The following is a 13,868-nucleotide window of genomic DNA, read 5'->3' as shown; positions in this document are numbered from 1 at the left end:
AAATATGAAATATTTTAATTTCGTTATACAAATTGCTGCCACTTATATAGTGATTTTTACCTTCTTTTAAAACAATATCTAAATCTATACACCATTTCATAAGTTCTTCTTTTAAATTTTTCTGGACTGGATTACTATAAAGAAAACTGAAAATAGCAACGTGTTGGTTTATTTGTTCAAATTTCTCTCCAATCAAGATGATGCTTTCATCTAGAATGGCCAAAAAACAGTCTATAGAAACAGTTTCCAGATTGTGTATACATGAATCTTCTCCTTTATAATCATAGAAACATTTTTGTTTCATTGTTGAAATTTCCGTGTATTTTACTGGAATTGTACTTTTGTTGCATACTTATTATGCAGCTTTTTAAAATTTAGAATAACAATTTTCTCTAAATTTTTAAATACTGTACATTTTTAGAATCTCTTTAAAAGTAAAATAACCAAACTTAAAACAGTTCAGGATTTGGTTGTTTTTGTTTGTTTTTATAAACCTTCGCTAGCATTATTTATAGCAAGCAACTTTTCATCACAGATAAATGGATGGTGAGAATTCAAAATTAATTTCACTTTCTGCCAAAGACCAAGATTTTTTCTTTTTTTGAGGATCTTCTATTGTTTTGTTGAACTCCACTAACGTATTTCATATCTTGTCTAAGTTAAATTTAATTGCTTTAACAGCATTTCATTGGAATTCCCATTGTAGAGCTAAAAGTGTTCGTCAAGTCAGGTCTGGTATGTGTTTCATCAAGACGTTCTGCCACCTTTGGGCAATAACAATATAATATGTTGAAAACAATGTATGTAATCTTTGAATTGTTCCAAGCAACTGCCATTGCTATCAGCATAGCTGAAGCTATGCAAGTCCTTGTTAAAATTCAAACCACAGTTCAGAGAATGCTTTTGTATTTTCAGCCAAACTTCTGGATTGTACACATTTTCTTTAACAATCAAGGTAGCATCATTATTATAGGCTTACCCCCAATAATCTTTTAAATCAGTGGCTAAAATTTAAAGCTATGTCTTCAGTTAAGAGAAAACCTGTATTTTTCACAACAGGTGTAAATCCAATAAAATACTCATTAATTTCAAGTTTCTTGTTTTTCTTCTTCTGATAATTTAACATTAAGCATAATTGTAAGTCATTCAACACGACTTTTGACTCCACTATGATCTAGTTGAACCAAGTAATATTTGCTTTTTAAATGTTATGTATATTTCTTATCATTTTATTATCCATTAATTTAATAAGCTCTTTTTAATCCTCCATCCTCAATAATGATCACTTGGGTTTCTTTTTTTTAATCTCTCTTTCATGTTTGATCATTCTAGCAGCAAATTTTTTTTATTGAAATATATTTGACATACAACATTGTGTAATTTTAAGGTGTACATGTTAATTTGATACATTTATAAATTGTAATATGAATGCCATTGTCATGATAATTAGCACTTCTATCACCCATTACATAATTTTCTTTTCTTTTTAGTGGTTGGAATAATTTAAGTTCTAGTCTCAGCAAGTTTGATGATTATAATACAACATTGTTGTCTATATGCACTATACTGTGCATTAGATCTCTAGGGCTTATTTACTACTCATCTTAACTTTGTATCCTTAGGGCAAGCCCGGTGGTGTGGCAGTTAAGTGTGGGCACTCCGCTGCTGGCGGCCCAGGTTCAGATCCCGGGCGCACACTGACGCACCGCTTCTCTGGCCATGCTGTGGCGGTGTCCCACATAAAGTGGAGGAAGATGGGCACAGATGTTAGCCCAGGGCCAGTGTTCCTCAGCAAAAAGAGGAGGATTGGCATGGATGTTAGCTCAGGGCTGATCTTCCTCACACAAACACACACACACACACACACACACAAAAAAACAACTTTGCATCTTTAAACAACATCTAGCAACAATTTTTAAATCATTTTTATAAAACCCAGATGACTTTCCACTGTTTTCTGTAAAGACTGCACTACTAGTACCACGAAAAGCATCATTTTGTTTGGCTAAATATTAGACACATAACATTTTTCCTTTAAGAATATCACACCAATGTTCTGTCTTGGTGTTTCCTTGTCTTTGTTGAATACTAGTGACTTTCCTCTTCTGGCCATAAATACCTTCTTTTTGTGAGGAAGATTAGCCTTGATCTAACATCTGTTGCCAATCTTCCTCTTTTTGCTGAGGAAGATTGGCCCTGAGCTAACATCTGTGCCCATCTTCCTCTGTTTTATATGTGGGAGGCCAGCACAGCACGGCTTGATGAGCGGTGTGTAGGTCCAAGCCTGGGACCCGAACCTGTGAAACCTGGCCACCTAAGCGGAGCATGCAAACTTAACCACTACACCACCGGGCCGGCCCCACCTTCTTTGGCCAAAGCTGACCTTCAAGATGGGTTGTAATTGATACAGAATTAACAAAATACTGTCTTTGAACTTAGTATATGAAAGCCAGTTTCTACAATTTCTTTCTCCAGTTGGAAGAATTTTGGTGTAAAATGAAATATTAGATTTTCTGCCATGTTCATCCAAGATTTATAATCATTCATTTGCATGGGACTGCATTTCAAGGAAACTTTCTCCCGTTGTGAGAAGGACATGATGGGCCATTTTTCAGAATCAGCCTCCCACAAGAACAGTGAAGCCCCCAAGGTTTTTGTTTCATTATTCTCCTCCACTGGGCTAATTTCATGAATGTAGTTTTCCTTGTGTCTCCTAGGCAAGCACAAGTTGCATCTGTGGCCCCTAAGTTGTAAATTTGATATGAATAATTCCCTTTTACATTCTCATTGTTTTGATTACTAATTAAATCTTCATTAAGTGAATCATTTGTAAGTACCTCCGTAAAAATTTTATGTGGGATGGTCTAACAAAAGCCCACTCACTTTTATTATTTCTGCAGTTTTTAATAAGATTTAAGCAGATCACGTCTATGATGATTTTCTGGTTTTTTTCAGCTTCTGAGCTTTACTCTTCTATTTTATATTTTTATCACAATCTTGACTTGTATTCATTCTTTTTTTTGTGTGTGTGTGTGAAGAAGAGCGGCCCTGAGCTAACTTCTGATGCCAATCCTCCTCTTCTTGCTGAGGAAGATTGGCCCTGGGCTAACATCCATGCCCATCTTCCTCTACTTTATATGGGACGCCGCCACAGCATGGCTTGACAAGCAGTGCGTCAGTGCGCGCCCGGGGTTCCAAACCTGTGAACCTGGGGCCGCCGCAGTGGAGCACGCGCACTTAACCGCTTGCACCACCGGGCCAGCCCCTGTATTCATTCTTAATGACAAAAAGATTAATATAAAATGCGATTCTATTCAAACTTTGCCTAAGTTGAGTATATTTCATCAAAAATGTAAAAAAATAAAAATAAAATTTCACACATAGTTTAAATTTATTTTAATACTTTTAATATTCAAAATTATCCTTTAAAATTAAATGGCAAAATACAAATTATAATTAATGAATACAAAATTTAAATAATGGTGACATTTTAATTTGATTTCCTGAAATTTTAATTTGATTATATTTAGGGTTTTTATAAAAATAAAACATCCTTCATAATAAATCCTTTATAATATAATAAAGCATTGCAATTCTAGCATCCAAAGTCTATCTGGTTGCTTGTTAATATAAAGAATGGGTGTTATGCCTCACACATGTTACACCTAGATGTACATATATACAAATCTAAGATTAATATGAATTGTTTTGTGTCACAAAATGTTTCTCAGTCATTGGATATTTGCAATTGTTGCAAATAATATCCTGCTAATTCCTGAATGCCTCCAACACCAGAATTTGGAAATTGAAGAGAAGCAAGAAAATGGATACTTGGCACTTCTGGAAACTTATATTTGGTAAGAATCCATAGCATTTACGCTATCTGAGATGAATGTTTTCACAAGTTAATCAGTTTTTTCCCTCCCTCAGGGCTCTGTCACTGAAATCCTCCTTGCACTTCGAAGCAGTATCGTTTTCTGATATTGGTGGCAACACAGACCCTAAACTATCTTCCTTTCAGTCCAAGGATATACCATCAGGGACAAATGGAGAAGCACCTGCCGCATCCGCAGTGGTGCTAGAGATCGCAAGTCTGGAGTTGTAGGTCACACCTGCCAATGCTAAGTGCTGCACCTGAGTGACATCATTCCGTGTGTTTGCAACATGCAGGACCCTCTGGAGCCCTCCTGCTCAGGCCCAGCAGTCTCCGCCTCCTCGATAAGAAAGGCTCTTCCTACTCGGCCCCAGAGAGCTCCTATCTGGGCTGCATCCCTCCACAGCCCACCAAGGCATTCTACAAGACACCCCTCAGGGAGTCTACACATTTTCCCTATCCCCAGGCTGACTCTGTCTGCCCACCTTGTTTACTTCACCTGGAGAATATTCACTCTTCAATATCATTCAAGAAACCGTCACCTCACCAAGGTTCTCCTCTGGCATTTTTGCCTAATGGCACTAGCCCAAGCAACACACACAGACTGACACCCAGACAGCTAACAATGTGACAACTCTTCAAACTAAATTTTTTTTTAATATTTGGAAGCAATACAGCAGAGGGGGCTGACTAATTGCTGGAACTCGGTAGTCCTTCCACCTGGGTGGGCATTCCAGCTCTGACGCTCACAAATGTTATGACCTGAAGTCAAGTTACTTGTGCTTTCTGAACCTTAATTTTCTCATCTGTAATAGGGAAATAATAATACCTACCTCACAGCATTGTTGTGGGTCAAACATGCAATGACATATGTAAAGTTCCTGGCACATAGTAAGCACTCCATGGCTATACTCTTCATTATTTAACATTTGGATACATGTTTAGGAACAACCTTATTTTACATTAATAAAAACATTATACCTCTTTCCTCAGGCTTAAGACATGACATATATCATAGGTAATTCTCCAAACCAAACAATTTATTGTGGGAGGAGGGAGTGTATTAAAGCATTTTTAATTTGCATAATAAAGTTAATCATTTATAACTAGCAAATGTATTGGGCCAACTTGTCTCAGAACTGTAGCAACTGTAAAAATCGGCATCAAGCAACTGTCAGTGGCTAGACTCAGGGTTAAACATGCCATGCAAATAAAATGTTACATTTGCAGGTGTAGGAACCTGAGGGTGATATTGTGATTTGTAATAAGAAATATGTATTTTGTCTTTGTCCTCGTTCTTGGCACAGAGCTCCTAAAACCCTTGGAATTTCCTAAGTGATAAGACCAATAAAGATGCCTTGATATTCATTACAAATCCGTTTCAACCACACCAGAGTTTATGTTAATAAGATGACTCTTGGAAAGTACCTAAGGATGGGGGCTGGCTGCCATGGGAACCAAACAGGTGATTGGAGGGTTGGAATTTTCAGTCCCATCCCCCTGATCCCCCAGGAGAGGGGGAGGCTGGAGATTGAGTTCAATCACCAATGGTCAAATGATTTAATCAATTATGCCTATGTAATGAAGCCTCCATAAAAACCCAAAAGGATACAGTTCAGAGAGTTTCTGGGTTGGTGAACACATGGAGATTCAGGGAGAGGTGTGCTCAGAGAGGGCATGGAAGCTCTGTGCCCCTTTCCCACATAACTTGCCCTATGAATCTCTTCCATCTGGCTGTTCCTATGTTATACTCTTTTATAATAAACTGGTAATCTACTAAGTAGAATGTTTCTCTGAGTTCTGTGAGACACTCTAGCAATTATTTGAACCCAAGGAGTGGGTGATTAGAACCTCCGATCTATAGTGGGTCAGAAGCACAGGTGACAACCTGAACTTGCAATTGGTATCTAAAGTGGGGGCAGGGGGCAGTCTTGTAGGACTGAGCCCTTAAGCTGTGGGATCTGATATGATCTCCAGGTAGAGAGTATCAGAATTAAGTTGAATCGTAAGCCACATAGCTAGTGTGGGGAAAAAACCCACACGTTGGAATTGAGAGCAGAATTATACGGAGTTAACTGGCACCATATTTCTGAGTGGCCCACCAATGTCTGGATGCCCCCTATAGAATGGCATTCAAGCTGGCCTAGATGCCAGCTCCTCACCCTTCCCTGGTACCTGGTTTCTCTCACAGCCCCTGCCCTCTGCAGCCACTCCCAACAACCACAGGGTTGACGTGGAACACATCAGCACCTTCCAAAATCCCACGTCTTTCTGGGACCCGTCGCTAAAGCCCCGTTTCTAGTGCCTCCAGTCTGGGTGTGGTGTGGGTGGTTGTTGTTTTTTCCAGACCTACTCTAAAACCACTGAGAACATATCCTTACTGTTCTGCCATATCAAAATACCTCAAACATACAGGAACACTCAAACTCGCCTCCATGAAAAGGGAGGCTTGTTCCCTCAGCAAGCCACAGGTCCCAGTGCTGGGATCTCTCTCCACAGGACACCAAATAGGTCAGTCTCATCCATTTAGTGGAACAAAAACCAGTCAAGCCAGTTGTTTGGTGTCACGTGGACCAACCACAAATAAACTAGAAAACAGATGACGACCAAAAGAAAGAGAGGTTGCATAAGCTGTGGGTTCTGTTCCGTGCCTGTAATCTGTGAGAGATGTGGGGCACATTACAAGCTCTAGGTAGTCTGACCAGTTTCCCCCATCAAGATTATTATGGTTTTAGGGCTGGCCCCGTGGCTTAGCGGTTAAGTGCACGCGCTCCGATGCTGGCGGCCCGGGTTCGGATCCCGGGCGCGCACTGACGCACCGCTTCTCCGGCCATGCTGAGGCCACGTCCCACATACAGCAACTAGCAGGATGTGCAGCTATGACATACAACTATCTACTGGGGCTTTGGGGGAAAATAAATAAATAAATAAATAAATAAAAGATTATTATGGTTTTCAACCAAAGAAGCCCTTCAAAGTCTTCAGAATGGTTGCCCAATAAAGAAAGATTCTCTCTGTGTGATCACCTGGGAAGCAATTGTCAATTTCTCAACTTTGTCTCAGATTTAGAGCCTAAAAGGGGATCTTTTGGTAGACATTTTATGATGAAAGGACACTGGGGAAAGAATGTTCTCTGATATGCTAATATGCAAACCCCAGACACCAGGAGCATTATCACAGACAATTTTCCCCATGTTCATCTAACTATTGAAAAGGGGCCCTGGGCCAGCGCCGTGGCTTAGCAGTTAAGTGTGCGCGCTCCGCTGCTGGTGGCCCGAGTTCGGACCCCGGGCACCCACCGACGCACCGCTTCTCCGGCCATGGTGAGGCCGTGTCCCACATACAGCAACTAGAAGGATGTGCAACTATGACATACAACTATCTACTGGGCCTTTGGGGGGAAAAAAAAGGAGGAGCATTGGCAATAGATGTTAGCTCAGAGCCAGTCTGCCTCAGCAAAAAGAGGAGGATTAGCATGGATGTTAGCTCAGGGCTGATCTTCCTCACAAAAAAAAAAGAAAGAAAGAAAGAAAAGGGGCCCTAATTCATATGGTCCTATTGTCCATCCATGGCCTTCGTCCTTCATCAGTCTCCTTTTTCTTTCTCTGTTTCCCCCACTATGTACCAGACATTGCTCCTCCAAATGATAGACATGGTTGATAAATTTTCATGTTGTTTCTTTGAATAAGAATTAATTACCTTTCTCCTTATTGTATATGTAAAAAAAAAGATCTGAGTACAACTTATCACTATTTTCTACTCAATTGCTGCTTTTTTTTATTTTAAGGGAAGGAGCTAATAGTGGTTATAGTTGGTGATAAGTTGCTCCATACTTTATTCTTTTTTTTTTTTTTGTGAGGAAGATCAGCCCTGAGCTAACATCCATGCTAATCCTCCTCTTTTTGCTGAGGAAGACCGGCTCTGGCTAACATCTATTGCCAATCCTTCTCCTTTTTCCCCCCAAAGGCCCAGTAGATAGTTGTATGTCATAGTTGCACATCCTTCTAGTTGCTGTATGTGGGATGCAGCCTTAGCATGGCCGGAGAAGCGGTGCGTCAGTGCGCGCCCGGGATCTGAACCCGGGCCGCCAGTAGCGGAGCGCGCACACTTAACCACTAAGCCATGGAGCCGGCCCTTTTGGCCATTTTTTTTTTTTTTTTTTTTTAGAGAAGGGGAGGAGGGCAAGCTCTCTCTCTCTTTTTAAACAATTTGTTTATTTATTTATTTATTTGTTTATTTATTTATTTACTTTTGTGAGGAAGATCAGCCCTAACTAACATCCATGCTAATCCTCCTCTTTTTGCTGAGGAAGACTGGCTCTGAGCTAACATCTATTACCAATCCTCCTCCTTTTTTTTTTCCCCCCAAAGCCCCAGTAGATAGTTGTATGTCATAGTTGCACATCCTTCTAGTTGCTGTATGTGGGACACGGCCTCAGCATGGCCGGAGAAGCGGTGCGTCGGTGCACACCCGGGATCTGAACCCAGGCCGCCAGTGGCGAGCGCACACACTTAACTGATAAGCCACGGGGCTGGCCCCAATTGCTGCTTTTGAGTACTGTTTTTTTTTAATAGTTATCATGTTCCAAGAGGAAATACTATCCATAATCATAAATTCACCTTACACTCAATTTATTCCTCCCATATTTATTTTAAAGGATTTTGAACAAGTGACATAACTTTCTACCTGTTAACTTTCCTCCTTTTAAAAAAATTGTATCTAGCTTGAGTTTTGTCTTCTAAATTTCCATATTCTAAACACAACATCCAACTGCCTACAGAGAACATTACATACACTCCCCCTGTCGTTTCTGAGTCTCTTTCATAAAGAAAATCTTACCAAAAATATAAAATAATATTACCACAATGTTCAAATCTACTGATTTGGAACTAGCATGAAATTGCTAATCAAACAGACTGAACAGATTGGGCCTCAATCTTCTCATGTTGAAAGTGGTCGGATTCATTGTAATTTAGAGACAGTCTCTAAGGTTCTCTCCTGCTGAGACGTTCATTGGTTCTTAGTGACTCTCACATGGCAGAGGCAGCAGGAGTCAGCCTGCGCAGGAAGAAGCGGAGACCAGAGAAATCACCAAGCTGAGAGAGGGAAATGGAAGCTGCCCTATCCGGGGAAGAAAGAAGTCTGGTCCAGGGTGAGAACCAGCTGAGGAAAGACACTGCTCCCTTATCTGCTTCTCACAGCCACAGATACCACCACACACACACAAACCACACACACACACCCCATATCCTACCGGTACACACCACACTCACCAAACACACACCATGAACACTCACACACCCCATATACAGACACCACACACACATTCCACCCACCACACACACACACACCCCCCCCATACTCTACCTGTACACACCACACTTACAACACACACCATATACAGATACCACACACACATTCCACCTAGCACACAGACACACACACACATACCATACCCTACTTATACACACCACACTCACCACATGCACATCATGCACACACAACACACACACACCATAAGCACCCACACAAAGGGTTGGCTATGGACCCCTCCTCCTTAGTTTCCATTTTTGAGCCTGACATGGGAAATTGCTGAAGAGGTGGGGGTTGGGGGTGGCCAGTGAATAAGAAAACAGAAACAGGCTTTGTATGGGGGTCCCTCGGGAACTCACAAAATGTCTTTTTAGGCCTGGACTGGTTTTCTGTTGTGAGTGGGGAGGAAGAGCTGGGGTAAAGCCTGGGGATGGAGGCCTCAAGGAGGAAGTTCCTAGGGAGGGCAGAAACCACGGAGGGGGAGTCAAGGTGGGGAGGATGGCAGAGAGTGGAGAGCCAACAAGTACCCCTGGGACCCCAGGGTGGCAAGGATCTGCTGGGTTCTGCTCTAGACTGGGACGTCCTTCACCTAAACCCAAAGGGAAGTCGCTGCCTGGACTGGCCAGAGCTGACCATGGCCATGTGAGGGTTGGACCCCGTGCTCTATGTGCAGGGGTAGAAGGAGTTAGCTCACCCCCAGCCAGGCAGCCGGAGTCCCCCCTCTGCAGCCACAGCCACAAACATCCCACAAATGACCGTTTCAATGCAAGCTTTTTAACACTTGGGCTCTCAAACCTTAAGAAATTCTCCACCCTTCAATTTCTAAAAGTAAATCTCATTTGGGCATTTTATAGAAGGTCAAGAAGCTTGCCACCTACATCAGAGACATGCAGTTTTTCTTCCCTCCTCTTCCTTTTGAAATGATATCCAAACCCCAGTGGTTTTACCGCCTGGGAGAACACTGTGCCACACGCAACATCTGTAAGCAGTTAATTTTCCAAATGGGAGACGGTCACCACAGATGCAGACCTTTTAAAAACAAACACTAGAAAAATATTACTCCGGCAAAAATGAACGTCTAGCATCCATGTGAGTGGGTGGGAGGCGGCTGGTGCTAGGACAGGATCCAGTCTGCGTAGATCAAAGCCGCATCCTAGCCTGCCCGGCCGTGCAAAAGCGAGGGAGTCGGAACCACAGAACTCCAGCGCAGAAGGGGACCTTCAGGGGGTATTCCAGCTTCCGTGCAGATGGGGAAATTAAGGCGTGGGGCAGGAAGTGAGTGCTTATCTGCATCGGGACTGGAACCCAGGCCAAGAGATTTTTGTACTATTATAAGCCTCATTTTTATTTGCATATTTGAGCTTTCTCCGTTTTAGGAAAATAAAAGGCCTCTGACTTTTAACTATTGCATTTAGCCTCTACTTGGGGCCCATTTGGGGTGAAAGGGGACTCCCGTCCTGGCCTCCTGAGAGTGGGTGTTTTCACCTCCCCATTCCCCCAGCCTCCCGCAACACACACCCCTCACCATGCCCTGCAGCTGGACAGCAAGCGGTGAGAAGCCAGCGCCCTGCAGAGGCTGGGGCAGGGGCGAGACTGACAGACTGAAGGAGGCCCAAGATGTGGAACTCCACTGGGGCAGCTGCTTCTTATCCGCCTTATGGAATGAGGCGGCCGAGCTTGAGGGCCTCTTGCTCAGAGACTGAAGAAAGCCAGGTCATCGTGACTAGCACAAGCTAGGGGGAGTTTGGGACAGGGCAGGCTGGAGATCCAACTGCATTCACATCCTACCACAGCCCTCCTTCTCCTCCCCCAGCAGGAGTCTGGTGCCTCTGACCAGGAGTAAGAGGAGGCACCAAGTAAATCCCCAATGTGGAGACTGGCACAGACTTGGCATTTAGTACATTGTAGTTATTTAGGGTTGGAGTAGAATGGAGGAAATTTGAAAGACAAATGGTACATTTAAAGAAATATATTGATCCATACCAGGTGAACCCCTGGACCGTGCTAACTTGTCACGCTATTAAAGCCTATTAAAGCCTTATTGTTAATTGATCTATCTTAGCCCTACAGGATGGTTTTCTGCAGCGAGGTTTAGAAAGACAAAGCTGAGTTCTGCCAGAAGAAAAAGGGAAGGGAATAGATAAAAGAAAAAGATAGAAAGAAACAACTGTAGATGGGTGGGCATAGGCAGTAGGACCCCAGGGAGAGAAGGTCCCGACCTGGGAAAAAGGTGGGAAGCCATGGAGGTGGGCACAGTGGAGGAGAGCCCAGACATGGTGGCCGCCAGGGGGTGCTGCTGCCCCATCAACAGCCCTGGGGCGGACAGAGGCTCAAGGGGAAGGTTTTCAGAACTTCAAGTGGGTTTCACTCCCTCCCCCAGCCCCTCTAACTCCCAGACTCTTCCCTAAGGCTTTGCAATCTCCCCTCCTGAACCCCTGGGGCTGGTCTCAGAGGACCCTGGAGGGACCCTCCCCTGAGAGCCTTTTCCTGAGAGTGAGCAATAGTAGCCTGGCCAGGCAGCCATGGATATGATGGAGGCCCTAGGGGGAAGTGAAGAGGCCTCCCGGATTTGCACCCCAACTCTGTTCCCCATGTTTGAGGCCAGGCACCCGTGGGGTGGGGGTAGGAAGGTCCCTCTGCCTGCAGCTTGCTGATGGCGTTGGCACAGGCAGATGACTTGGCTGATAGCCAGGATCCTCCTTGCATGCTCTGAAGCTCTATTGTCCCAGCACATCCAGGAGGGAAGTGCTCATCCTAGCTTTCCTTGTCAAACGGCAAACTCAGAGAGGACTGAAGAGGTAAGCCAGAGCGTCAGGTGTCCACCTACAGTGAACCCCAGAGGAGAGGTGGAGGGACACTGTGGCCAGCCATGGCTGGGACTTACACTTCAGAGCACAGAATCTGAGCCCGGGCATTGCATGTTCCTAGGACCATTTGCAGCAACCCCTGTTCCCTTCTGTCTGAGGCCCAGCACCTGTTGTCTAGCATCAGCACTTACTTGCCTCTGGGCAGACACCCTGACAAATTCTATACCCTCCTCGGCTTCTCCATTTTCAGTTCTGCTCCTCAGACACCAAGAGCTCCCATCTCTACAAACTTCCTCATATTACCTTTTCCAAGACTATGGCTTAGCTGATATTAGTTACAGTTCATGTCTATTGGTGTCCCTTGAGAAGATTTTAGGGAGACCTGGGCCTCCCAAGTCTAAATCACATCTCAAGATGGTTCCTCCACAAACTCAGACATTCTTGCAAAAGGCATTTGTTGTTCTGCTCTTGCTTTTCCAGGGGCGTGAAAGAGGCAGGCTTAAGGAACCAAGTGTGTGGGGACTCTGCGCTAATTGTTCTAGCCTCTGAGGCCACTCCTGTGAGGGTGCTGAGCCATGCAAGGCATGCTCAGGAGTGGTTCTTGCAGGTGACAACTAAGGATCTGGCCCTGCTGAGACAACAGGAAACACCAGCACAGCCCAGGCAGAGGGGGGACCCTGAGCTGTCCATCCCCAGCGGGACCTCGTCCAGCAGGCTGCTGCACCTTGGGGAGGCCCCCAGCCTCAAACCAAGACTCAAGGAAGAGGGGCAGGGTCTGGATCACTAGACAAGGCTATGGTCAGATTGTGGATTTGGGAACCGCTGCTGACGCCATTGGGGGTGGGGATGTAATGGGAAATTCTGGAAGTTGGGGGCTGCCCAGGCAGCTGGGCTGCCTCTGACACGCCCAATCCTCATTTGGATTTGAGCAAAGAAGACTTGAGAGCAGGAGGAAGGCACCCAGGAGCCTTTGAGTCGTGCCTAAGCCTCTGGATCCCACATCTGAAGAACACGACTTACTTCAGCTTTGAGCAGTGGTAGCATCGTCGCCTCTGAGGTTTAACCGAGGCACGATTGTTACTGATTGAAAACATGAGACCGAATTCCTGCCCCCTCCTCTCTCCAGTGGCAGGCTGAGGCTCCACATCCATTTCCTGCCTTGGTCAGAATTGGCTGCAGAATGGGACATGCTTGTCGGTGGCTCCAGCTGGGAAAGGCTGAGGAGGATAAAGGCAGAGACAGAGGGGAATGCCAAGGGGAATGAAGCATGGACCTGAAGAGCTAACGCCCCCTCCCATCCCATCCAGGTCCTCCTAGAATCCCAGGCACATGCTGAGGGAGGGTGTAGGAGGTCACTGGTGTAAACCCATCTCGTGGCCATGATGCCATGATGCCATCATGCTCTGGGGACAGCCCTGCTACCAGCCATTTCCCACATGGAAGACAGGCTGTCCTTTCACAGCCGTTTTCCCCCTGTCCTGAAGATGGTCAGCCCTGCCGCTCAGAGGAAATCAAAGATACACAGGGTATTATTAGAGGGATCCTAGCAAACGTCAGATTTAACCAAAGCCCCTACATTTTATAATCAGGGTTCAGGGAGGTTAAGCAACCTCACAGAGCTAGATCTAGTCTGCAACTCCTGACTCTTGACTCCTAATTGAGTGCTCCTTTTCTGAGACCAGAATTTTCCAGAAAGTCTTTGAAAGAGGTCAAGAAATAAGGAGCTCTGATCAAATTATCAAAAATTAGTATCAAAACTGTGATAGATGAGTAGTCAATGTGGTTGTTTGCTAATAAACAGGCCACTCCACCATTTCGTTTGGTGTAGTCCTGAGGGTCCTGCCTCATGGAGAACGGTTACCCACACATTTCTG

At 44.4% G+C, this 13,868-nt stretch overlaps 1 pseudogene; it reads left to right on the top strand.

The window, feature by feature from the left end:
- Positions 1-13,017: 13,017 nt before the first annotated feature.
- Positions 13,018-13,101, top strand: LOC147915983 (U4 spliceosomal RNA; annotated as a pseudogene).
- The last annotated feature ends 767 nt before the right edge of the window (positions 13,102-13,868 follow it).

This window comes from Ceratotherium simum, chromosome 11 (assembly GCF_057802395.1).
Source record: "Ceratotherium simum simum isolate JZ-2026a chromosome 11, ASM5780239v1, whole genome shotgun sequence".
NCBI classification, from domain to species: domain Eukaryota; kingdom Metazoa; phylum Chordata; class Mammalia; order Perissodactyla; family Rhinocerotidae; genus Ceratotherium; species Ceratotherium simum.
This window is presented reverse-complemented; position numbering and strand designations above follow the sequence as displayed.